Source organism: Euphorbia lathyris, chromosome 1, assembly GCF_963576675.1.
Source record: "Euphorbia lathyris chromosome 1, ddEupLath1.1, whole genome shotgun sequence".
NCBI lineage: Eukaryota > Viridiplantae > Streptophyta > Magnoliopsida > Malpighiales > Euphorbiaceae > Euphorbia > Euphorbia lathyris.
Genome location: NC_088910.1, coordinates 112,792,113 through 112,804,353, shown reverse-complemented (window position 1 = coordinate 112,804,353; position 12,241 = coordinate 112,792,113). Strand labels below are relative to the sequence as shown.

Genomic DNA, 12,241 nt, shown 5'->3' with positions numbered 1-12,241 from the left:
TCCTTTTCTTTGGCACTTATCACAACGAGTAATAAATGAACGGACGTCTTTAAACATCGTAGGCCAAAAGAAACCACATTCAAATATTCTAGCTGCTGTTTTGGTAGCTCCATTATGTCCTCCATAAGAGCTAGAATGACATTCCGACATTATGGATTCATATTCATTTTCACCAACGCATCTCCTAATTATCCCGTCACCACAAGTTTTGAACAAGAAAGGATCTTCCCAAAAATACTGTTTAATGTCGAAGAAAAATTTCTTCTTTTGTTGGAAATTTAATCCTTCCGGAACAATATTGGCTGCAAGATAATTAGCAATATCTGCATACCATGGTGACATGACGCTTTTCATTTGATAGAGATGTTCATCAGGGAAATCATCTCGTATACCGTTAGTTTCACCTATGGGACCGTTCTCATCTTCAAGTCTCGATAGATGATCGGCGACAAGGTTTTCTACTCCCTTTTGTCTTTTATTTCTATATCAAATTCTTGTAACAATAAAACCCATCTAATTAGACGCGGTTTTGCATCCTTTTTAGCAAATAGATATCTTAATGCTGCATGATCAGTGTAGATAATAACTTTCGAACCTAACAAATATGACCTAAACTTATCACATGCAAAAACTACAGCTAACATTTCTTTCTCAGTTGTGGTGTAGTTTAATTGTGCACCGGAAAGTGTGTGACTTACATAATAAATGACATGAAGTTTCTTATCCTTCCTTTGTCCTAAAACACATCCGACAGCTAAATCACTTGCATCACACATAATTTCAAATGGTAAATCCCAATCGGGTTTAGCAATGATAGGTGCACTGACTAAAGCTGTTTTCAATGTTTCGAAAGCTTTAACGCAATCTTCATTAAAATCAAAGGTGGAATATTTCATGAGTAGATTAGTGAGTGGTTTGGAAATTACAGAAAAATTCTTAATAAATCTTCTGTAAAAACCGGCATGTCCTAAAAATGATCTTACTCCCTTAACAGTAGTTGGAGGGGGTAATTTCTCTATTACTGAAGTTTTTGCTCTGTCCACTTCTAATCCTTTTTCAGATATTTTGTGACCTAAAACAATTCCTTCGTCAACCATGAAATGACATTTTTCCCAGTTTAATACCAAATTTGTTTCTTCACACCTAGACAAAACTTTATCCAAGTTTTCTAGGCACGAATCAAAAGAATCTCCATAAACTGAAAAATCGTCCATAAAAACTTCCATGATATCTTCAATGAAATCATAAAAAATCGCAGTCATACAACGTTGAAATGTTGCAGGTGCGTTACATAGACCAAAGGGCATTCTTCTATATGCAAATGTTCCGTAAGGACATGTGAAGGTTGTTTTATCTTGGTCATCCGGGTAAATGTATATTTGAAAGAATCCGGAGTAACCATCTAGAAAACAGTAGAAAGCGTGACCAGCTATCCTTTCGATCATTTGATCAATGAAAGGAAGAGGAAAATGATCTTTCCTAGTTGCTTTATTTAAATTTCTATAATCTATACAAACCCTCCAACCAGTGGTGGTTCGTGTAGGTATTAATTCACCTTCTTCATTCCTTACAACTGTTATGCCTCCCTTTTTAGGTACACAATGGATTGGACTAACCCATTCACTATCCGAGATAGGGTAGATGATTCCATTGTCCAGAAGTTTAGTAATCTCATTTTTTACTACTTCCTTCATATTCGGATTTAGGCGTTTTTGCATATCCGCTTTAGGTGGCTTATCTTCTTTTAAGTGAATTCTGTGCATTACAATGCTCGGATTAATACCTTTTAAATCTGAAATTTGCCAACCCATACTTCCTATCCTATTTCTAACAACTTCTTTCAATTTCTCTTCTTGATCTTGTGTTAATTTGTTAGAGATAATTATAGGTAGAGAATCGCCTTCGCCTAAGAAAGCGTACCTCAAATGACTTGGTAATTCTTTAAGTTCTAATTTAGGTGGAACTATAATTGAAGGCGGAACTGGTCCATCTTCTCGAATCAACGGTTCTGGGTCCTTATCTTCTAGTTCCTCACTCATTATAGGTTCTATTATTTCTTCTTTTTGAACAATGTCATTTACACATTCTTCAATTAAATCAAGTTTCATACAAGCGAAATCCTCCATAGGATATTTCATCGCTTGATTCATATCAAACTCAATCTTATCATCTCCTATTCTTAAAACTACCTTCCCTTCCGACACGTCAACTAGAGCACGTCCCGTGTTCATGAACGGTCTACCAAAGATTAGCGGACAATTTACGTCATAAGCAAAATCTAAAATAACGAAATCGGTAGGAAAAATAAATTTGTCAACTTTAACTAAAACATCCTCAATTATACCGTATGGTCTTTTAGTGGTTTGATCCGCTAATTGCAAAACCATATTGGTACGTTTGATGTCTTCTTCTAAGCCTAACTTATTAAAAATAGATAAAGGCATCAAGTTAATGCTTGCTCCTAAATCACAGAGACAACTGGGAAATTCAATATCTCCCAATTTACACGGAATGGTAAAACATCCGGGATCCTTGAGTTTTGCGGACAAATTGCTTGACACAATCGAACTGCAATCTTCAGTTAGTGAAATGGATGAAATTCCTTCCCAACTGATTTTCTTTGAAATTAAATCTTTAAGGAATTTACCATAATTGGGAATTTGTGTAATCGCATCCATAAACGTCAAATTAATATGCAAATTCTTAAGTTTATCTAAAAATGTTAAAAGTTGTTTGTCATAGTCCTTATTGCGGACTTTGTGTGGAAAAGGTGGTTTGGGTACAAAAGTTTTTGTACTAGAGTCAATTGGTGTATTTTTTTGTTTTAATGTATCTTCTTTGGGCGTCGGTAAATCAGTTCCAGGTAAGGTCGAATTTCCGGGCATTTTCGGGCCTAAGTAATTTTTCCCTGAACGAAGAGTGATAGCCTTAACATGCTCTTTCGGATTTTCTTCCGTATGGCTTGGAAGACTTCCCTCTTTGCGGGATGGAATTGATTTAGCGAGTTATCCAATTTGAATCTCCAAATTATGGATGCTAGATGATTTGTTTTTAATAAGCTGATCGAATTTATTCTCGATCCGTTTAAAACCATCGTCGTGATTACTTATTTTTCCGCTCATAGCATCAATAAATTTGTCGATTTTAGAAGATAAAGTGCTAATCGTATCTCTTGATTGATTTTGATAATTAGTGGTACGATTTTGATTAGCATTAGTATTATTATTATTATCTCTCCAATTAAACTTAGGATGATTTCTCCATCCAGGATTATATGTATTGGAATAAGGGTTATTAGTTTGGTTTTGCCCTTGGACAAAATTTACCTGTTCAATTTCGCTCATCCCTTCATAATCTACATCCGTTTGGATTGGCTTACCATTAAGATCACACGGTGTCATAAACCTATCAATTTTGTGCGATAAGGCAGAAAATTGGGCTTGCAACATCGCTACTGGATCAAGATTCACTATATCTTTAACTGATGAAGTAGTTGAGGATGATGGTTTCGCTAATGGTACGTGTCCACGTTCCGCGGGCCACATACTGCTGTTGATTGCCATTTCCTCCAAAAGCTCTCTTGCTTGGGCAGATGTTTTCTTCATGAATAACCCTCAAGACATAGCGTCCAATGAACCTCTAGTTGTAGGATTTAGTCCATTATAAAATGTTTGCATTAAAAGTTCGGCGGGCAATTGGTGGTGTGGGCATAAACGTTGAAGTTCTTTAAAACGTTCCCAAGCCTCATAAAGAGTTTCATTATCATTTTGAGAAAAAGATGTCAACTCTTTAATGACTCTTACGGTTTTTGCTAAAGGAAAATTTTTTGATAAAAACGCTTGGGCTAATTACTCCCAAGTCTCAAATGTTGCGGCTGGCATAGAAGTTAACCACTCTTTGGCTCGATCCTTCAAAGTAAAAGGAAAAAGGCGAAGATTGATTGCTTCTGCAGTCACATTCGGTATTTTAAAAGTGTCACAAATTTCTAAGAAATTTATCAAATGGGTATTAGGATTTTCGTTAGGTAACCCGTAAAATGTTACGTTATTTTACAACATATTAAGCAACGTAGGCTTAATTTCAAATTGGTTTGCATTAATTTGGGGTCTAACTATACTGTTTGTTACACCGGCCACTCCTGGCCTAGCGTAATCCATAAGTGTGGCCATAACTTCTGGCTCAGTAATTCTAGTTTTTATTGGGGTTTTGTTTTTCTTTTTCTTTTCTTTCTTGTTCTTTTTAAGAGTTCTTTCAATTTCTGGGTCAATAGGATCTGGTGACGTGCCTGAACTTCGAGAACTGCGCATGAACTTGAAATTTCGCACGAACCGAAACTACCTACAAAACAGAATTTGAAAAATAAATATGTTAGTAATTGAAAATAAATACAAAGTTTGAATAAGTTTGAATAAGTATGAATAAACCTAGATTCGTAATAAAACACGAAAAATTTAAAATTTTGTCAAAATTTTTGACATCCCCGGCAACGGCGCCAAAAACTTGTTGAGCGATTTCCGCAAGTGCACGGTATACGCTTGTAGTAATAAAAGATATCGATCCCACAGGGAACGTTTTTTAACAAAACTTATTTACAATCGGTTAAATTTACTTTTAGGATTATGATATGGAAAAATCGTTTAATCGGTTTTGGTTTTGAAATTGCTAGAATGAGAATTAGGTTAGATTATGAAAACATTAGAGAATATTCTGATTTAAGAATGAATTTGCAAGATAGGAACGTTCAGTACTTTTTAGAAAAGTAAACAGATGTATTTGTTTGCATTAAGCAAAGAAAACAACTTTAAACTTTGTACGAATTATAAAGATGAAATAAATGACGGAACCTCTAATTAATTGGCTTTGAACATGACAAAACCCTTTCGGGATAGTTGCCCTTAATCAAATTAAAACTCTTTCGAGATAATAATTTGCCTAAGTGTTCAACAAAGTTTCCTTGTAAAGATTTTGGATTAAATACGTTTTAATGAAAACACCAGCAGTCACTTTAGTGGATTGGTTACCATAAGTGCTGCATAAAAATCTATCGAATAGAACAGACTTTATTAGATGAAATATAAATTGATACAAGTTTACAGAGAACATGGAGCATGGAAACATTCGACGACTTGCAAGTGAACGGGTTGTCAATCCTTTCCTTGGGTTTCGTTAGAGTTTGTCAGGCTCAGGGGCGGATCCTCTACTCAATCTTCTCGTTGAATCTTCGTAATAGAGACTGGGTCGGTCTACTACCAAAATGAAAACTAAACTAGAACAATGTCTAAACGCTACTAAACTTGTTATTATTGAATAAACAATGTGTGTACAGCATATTGCTTTTTACAGAATCGAAATCTAACTTCTGAATCACTTGACTCGGAAATTCTGCATAAATTCTATACTAATCTCTTTTTTCTACATATCTTCAACTCTCCATCAACTCTTTATTTATAGATGTTGAAGAGTCTTGATTGAAGTGTCGTGTCCGTTGTGAAGGATCGTGTCCGTTGCGAAAGGACGTCTTTATCCACCCGAACGATCGTGTTTCGTCGAAAACGAAAGTGTGTAACTAAGCCTCTACAAACTCCTGCTCGTACCGAGAATATTAAATTCTCTACCGAAAATGGGGGAGCATCAATTGGTCTTCAAACGTAAGGAAGGGGAAACTGAGGAACGCGTGTCGCGACCGTGAATTTGGGGGCCACGGTCGCGGCATGGAACGTTTTTCGGCTCTTCTGCTTTCGTTCGCGTCCTCGATTTGGCGTTATTAATTTCTGTCATCTTCGACTCCTTTTGTAGGGTTTTTCTTCTGTTTTTGAGCTCTTTTTGTTCCTATTTGGATTTTACCAAATATTTATGTACCTTACAAGAAAGAAACATATTCGAAAGTAAAAGCTTTCTAAACAGTTATAAATAGCATAAATTCGTAGCAATATTGATGTAATTATTGATGATATATTAGGTATATTTTGGGCTTAACACCATCTCTGATGCCTAAGTTAGTATGAGAAATACGTAACTTGAAAGCTACTTAGTGAAAGTAAGTAGTATATAATTGTGTACCTGATCTCCTGATTTCCATGCTATTTATAGATACTTATTTACAATAGTGTTTGTGCCATTGTACATGTGTCAGCTCGTCATTGGTTCAGAATCTATATTTCTACACTATATTGATTTGAGCGTGTTTCCTAGAGTCCGAAGCTCTTTTCCTATGTTAATTTCGGACATGCCCTTCTTATTTGGATGGACTAGCCGAATATATCAAATATGTCAAATAATGAGTCTGGGCTTATTTGCTTAAGCCCATTACATTATTTGATACCATATCACTTATACTTGCTAATACATTTGAGATGAAACAGATTGTTGAAACACATTTCCACATGATTTTGATTTGACAAAATTATTTAAGTTAATCCATGATTAAGGGACAATTAAATTTAAGTGCTTTGATTTAATTGTACTAATATGTTTGTTTAATGTTGAGTATAAATATAAATACAAATACAAATAAAAAGTAAGATAGGACGAAGTCAGCATAAGATCACAGCACAAGCTGAGTAGAGTGGAACTCAGCATGACAGAAGATAAGTCATCTTCAGAACAGAAGCTTAAAGATCAAGAAGCTGAGTGGAACAGAACTCAGTATCAAAAGTAGAAAAGTCTCCTTGGGAACTATGTCTTGAAGAACGAAGCTGACCATGGAAGCTGAGTAAAAGAGAACTCAGTATATGCATTAGCTAACAATCACAAACAACGGCTATCAAAGACAAGCTGAGTGATCTTCAGGACATCATAAATGATCTGTTTGCTAAAAGACAAGGTCCGACAACTGTCTGCACCAATAATAGAAACCTTGGAATTACGCAAAAGCCAATTTCGAGATGCATGGGTCAACTGTTCTTTTGCTAAAAGACAAACTGGCACAAGAAGATGAAATCTGTGAGAAGAAGACAAATCTGACGACTGTGAATTTCAGACGACAGGATTGGCCTGCAAAACTGAAGCTGACCAGAACTTGTCTCAAAAATAAGCCGTTTGGATTAATGGACAAATCCAAAGTTCAAACCATTTCTGCTTCAGACCTCAACTATATAAGGACATGATCATTCTTGGATCATTAGCCGATCACAACAAGAACAAAAAGAGTATATATACAAAGCACACAAAAGCCAAAAGAGATCTTACACCAAATTTCTATTCTTGTGTAAAAGCTAGATTGATTTTCTGTAATCATCTAAAGTGTTCTTCATTCGAAAAGAACAATTTGTATCAATTGTAAAATTGAGAGTGTTGTGCTGAGTACTCGGTGTTGAGTGCTTAGTGGTAGAGAAATCTAGGTGTTTGGTGATAGCACTTAGTAGGAGTTGAGTAGACGAATAGAGGAAGGTACTCTTGCATATTCAACTGCCTTGTAAACGGTTTGTGCTCTACCTTTAAAGAGCTCAGTATTGGATTTAAAAAGCCCGGAGGGACTCTGGGGACTGGACGTAGGCGGAGAGGCCGAACCAGGATAAGTCGTACTGAGTAATCTCTAACTCTCTCTCAATATATATATAAATCTGTATGTGTTGCTTGTCATATTTACTCAGCATATAAATTGTTTAAATTGACACTGAGTAAATAAGAGTGCTGAGTTGGAAGCTGACCACAATAGTGTCAATTCCCAACTCATACGTAAAATAGTTCTAGTCAACATCAGACTAAAGCTGTCTTACACTATAATCGGCCGTGCTAACCAAAGCTAAGTTAACTAACTCAAGAAAATATATTAAGTGAGCTTAATTAAATTCGAAAATCACACGGGACCAACAAGTGGTATCAGAGCTAAATAGCTCACTATTCAAAGATTTAACAATCTTGAGCTGATCCCGATAAATGGCTGAGAACAGCACTCGTTTCCTTCCCGAGAACCAAACAACACAGATACTCCCAGAGGGATTATCAATTAGTCGGCCTCCCCTATTCTTTGGATCCAATTATACATTTTGCAAGAATAGGATGAAGAACTTTATTCAAGCCACAAATATGAGTGCATGGCTTGCAATAGTTCAAGGCCCATATGTGCCGTATAAAATTGTTGACAATGAGAAAATTGTTAAGAGTGAAACTGAGTGGTCAGAAGATGACCTTAAAAAATTACAAAACAATGCTTCGGCTATCAATATGCTTCACTGTGCGTTAGATGCTGCAGAATACAATAAGATTTCAGGTTGCGAGTCAGCACAGGAGATTTGGAAAAAGCTTGAAGTTACCTACGAAGGTACAAGCAAGGTCAAGGAGTCAAAGGTGAACCAACATATGAGATTATACGAGCTGTTCGAGATGAACGACAATGAGGACATCTCTGGAATGAACGCTAGATTCACCAACATCATAAATGAGCTGAAGAGGCTCGGCAAGAACTTCATTGAAGAAGAGCAGGTGCAGAAAATCCTGAGAAGCTTACCCAAGAGCTGGCAAGCTAAGAAAACTGCCGTGGAGGAAGCTCAGGACTTGACCACATATAAATATGACGAGCTGATCGGATCTCTGCTGACTCATGAGATCTCTATGAAAATTTTTGAAGAAAAATAAAAGTCAGAAGACAAGAAACAAAAATCACTTGTCATGAAAGCTGACTCAACCGAAGCTGACTCATCGGATGATGAGGAAATGGCCATGTTCATAAGGAAGATGAAGAAGCTATTCAGAAGGAATGAAAAGAACATCAAGAGGCCATTCAGAAGAGGCGACAGGTACAAAGCTGAGTCCAGTGATAAATACAAAAAGGACAGCTCCAAGTCTGTCACATGCTTTGAGTGCCATCAAACTGGGCACATTAAGTCAAGCTGCCCTAATCTGAGGAAAGAAAAGAAGGGAAGAAAAAAGGCAATGGTGGCCACATGGAGTGACAACGATGAGTCAATATCATCTGAAGCTGATGCCACCGAGTCAGCAAACATATGCTTCATGGCCGATCACACTGCTGACCACACTCTATCTGAGCATGCCGACCTCTTTGAAGAATCTGAACAGGAGGAATACTCAAATGAGGTAACATCCTTACATTTTCTTAGAAAAGAAATGATTAACGCCCTGAGTGATTTATATACACTGACTAAAAAGTGTAACAAGAAAATAAAGGCACTCAGCAGGCGGTGTGACGAGATTGAAGAGGTCAAACTTAGTGACCTCCGATATCTTCTCTAAGACAACTCAACTTTGCATAGCAACATGGAAATTATGCACAAGTTTGTCTCGGAGGTCCAATCAGATTCAAAAAAACTGAGAAAGGATGTCACAAACCTTCAGAACCAAATAAAAGGTTCAAACAAGTCCCATGCTGAGTACTCAGGTACAGGTCAGCATAGACAGTTCACCCAGTGTGACTGTTGTGGAAAAATGGGACACACAATAGATGTGTGTTGGTACAACAAGCGGATTGTCCAATGTGACTTCTGCAGGAAGAAAGGACATACCATTAAGGTATGTTGGCATGCTCAGCATAATGGTGCTGACCAAAAACAAAGTCACCCCAAAAGGGTAGCATTTTGTGACTTCTGTGGTAAAGCTGGCTACACAATAAAAGTATGCCGTCACAAATTAAAACATGACTTTGCACTTGTTTATGCTAACAAACGAGGACCCAAAAAGAATTGGGTACCTAAAGATGAATGATTCAAAATACAGGTGAGCCTGAGGTGCGTAGAGAAGTCAAAACTGTGGTATATTGACAGCGCATGCTCGAGGCATATGACTGGTGATGAAACTCAGTTCATCACACTTGAGCTTAAACGAGGTGGAAACGTAAGCTTTTGAGACAATAAAAAGGGAAAGATAGTTGGATCAGGCACTATCGGAGGTAACCCTACCATTGAGTCAGTCTCCTTAGTTAAAGGTCTCAAGTATAACCTATTGAGCGTAGCTCGGCTTTGTGATAGCGGTAGACAGGTTATATTTGATGCTACTCAGTGTCGGATACTCGAGGGAAAAACAAATAACTTGATTTTAACTGCCCCTCATGTTGACAATGTATATATGTTGAGAACAACAGTTTTCCAAAAATATATGATTAGTATCTAAAGAGGATAACTCCTGGCTATGGCATAGGAGACTTGGTCATGTAAGCATGGACCTCCTTGCCAAATTAGCTAGAAAGCAATTAGTTGAGGGGATTGCCCAAATTGAGATTTGAAAAAGATCAATTATGTAATGCTTGTCAGCAAGGTAAACAAACGAAAAAGTCTTTTCAAAGTAAAAACATTGTCTCAACCAAGAGACCATTGGAATTACTACATTTGGACCTTTTCGGACCTGTCCAGCCACTCAGCTTGGGCGGTAAGAAATTCTCCTTAGTCATTGTAGACGATTTCTCTCGGTATACTTGGATCATCTTGCCGAGTAGCAAGGATGAAACATTTGAGATGTTCACTACGTTGATTAAAAAGCTTGAAAATGACAAAGACCTAAAAGTAGCTCATATTAGAAGCGACAATGGTGGAGAATTCAAAAACCAACAGTTTGACGAATTCTGTGAAACCAGTGATATTGACCACAACTTCTCTGCTCCCAGAACTCCTCAACAAAATGGGGTTGTTGAAAGGAAGAACGGAACAATTGTCGAAATTGCTAGGACAATGCTGTGCGAAAATAGGGTTCCAAAGTATTTCTGGGGTGAAGCTGTCCACACAGCTTGCTACATACTAAATAGAGCTTTAGTTAGACCTATTCTTAAGAAAACCCCATACGAACTTTGGAAAGGACAAAAGCCCAACATTGGCTACTTTCGTGCCTTTGGGTGTAAATGTTTTATACTCAATACAAAACATAACCTTGCAAAATTTGATGCTAAAGCTGACGAAGCGATCTTTTTAGGGTACTCAACTAACAGTAAAGCATATAGAGTGTATAATAAACGAAATCAAGTTGTTGAAGAGTCTTTCCATATAGAGTTCGATGAAACTGACCCTGCATTAAAGACAACTCAGTCCGTCGAAGATGAACCGAGCTCAGCTTCCGTTGACCAAACAGGAGCTAATGAGTCATCAGTACAAGGGCTGACCAAAGGTAAACACGAACCCAAAATTACCTTTGCTGACCAATCTATTCCTGCAGATACTGTAGAAACACCTATTCCAGACAACTCAACATTACCTAAAGAAATAAAAATTCTAAGAGGACATTCGGAGAAGTCCATTCTTGATGACGCTGACAACAAGCTGATGACAAGAGATCAGCTTAGAAAATATCTCAGGAATGTTGCATTCGTCTCAGTAAATGAGCCAAAGAACTTCATCGATGCTGAGCATGATGAATATTGGATCAATGCTATGCAAGAAGAGCTTGATCAATTCACAAGAAATGAGGTATGGGATTTAGTACCAAAACCTAGGAATCAAAAGACCATAGGAACTAAGTGGGTCTTTAGGAATAAACTAGATGAGCAAGCCAACGTAGTCAGAAACAAAGCCCGACTTGTAGCCCAAGGCTATAGTCAGCAAGAGGGCATCGACTATGGTGAGACCTTTGCTACTGTTGCTATGTTAGAGGCTATACGTATATTGTCTGCATATGCTAGCTATATGAACTTTAAACTATATCAAATGGATGTTAAAAGTGATTTTCTTAATGGCTTTATAAACGAAGAGGTATATGTTAGTCAGCCTCCAGGGTTTGAAGATCCAAAATTTCCAAACCACGTTTATAAACTCAAGAAGGCCCTGTATGGCCTAAAGCAAGCACCACGTGCTTGGTATGAAAGGTTGACCAATTTCCTGCTGACCAGGAACTATGTCAGAGGCAAAGCTGACACAACCTTTTTCATTAAGAACAGGGGTAAAAATACATTGCTAGCACAAATTTACGTAGATGATATAATCTTTGGTGCTACTGACGAGTCTATGTGCAAAGAATTTAGTAAACAGATGCAAACTGAGTTCGAGATGTCTATGATGGGCGAACTCAACTTCTTCCTTGAACTTCAAATCAAGCAAGGTAAGAATGGCATCTTTTGATGACACGCGGAGAAATTCTGATTAACTTCCGTCCCTGTGGGGGCGTCGTTGGGTTCGACGGGGGGAAGCTCCGATGCCAAAGTCAGTAAGGAAGAACAAGAGGGCAAACTGAATTGACAAAGGGTAAGAATGAATGTGTACCTTGATAGCCTGAGACGTAGGCTATATATAGCTAGAAACTTGTAACTTTCAGTAACTAGAAAGTCTCCATTAATGTTCCATTAATGGCGGTTACAAGTTACCTT

The 12,241-nt window shown here is 37.4% G+C and overlaps 1 non-coding gene across 1 annotated transcript; it reads left to right on the top strand.

Moving 5' to 3' along the window:
• The first annotated feature begins 3,693 nt into the window (after window positions 1-3,693).
• On the top strand, window positions 3,694-3,800 carry LOC136216007 (small nucleolar RNA R71). Its single transcript, XR_010683005.1, has one exon. It is a non-coding gene; the product is annotated as a small nucleolar RNA R71 (small nucleolar RNA).
• The last annotated feature ends 8,441 nt before the right edge of the window (window positions 3,801-12,241 follow it).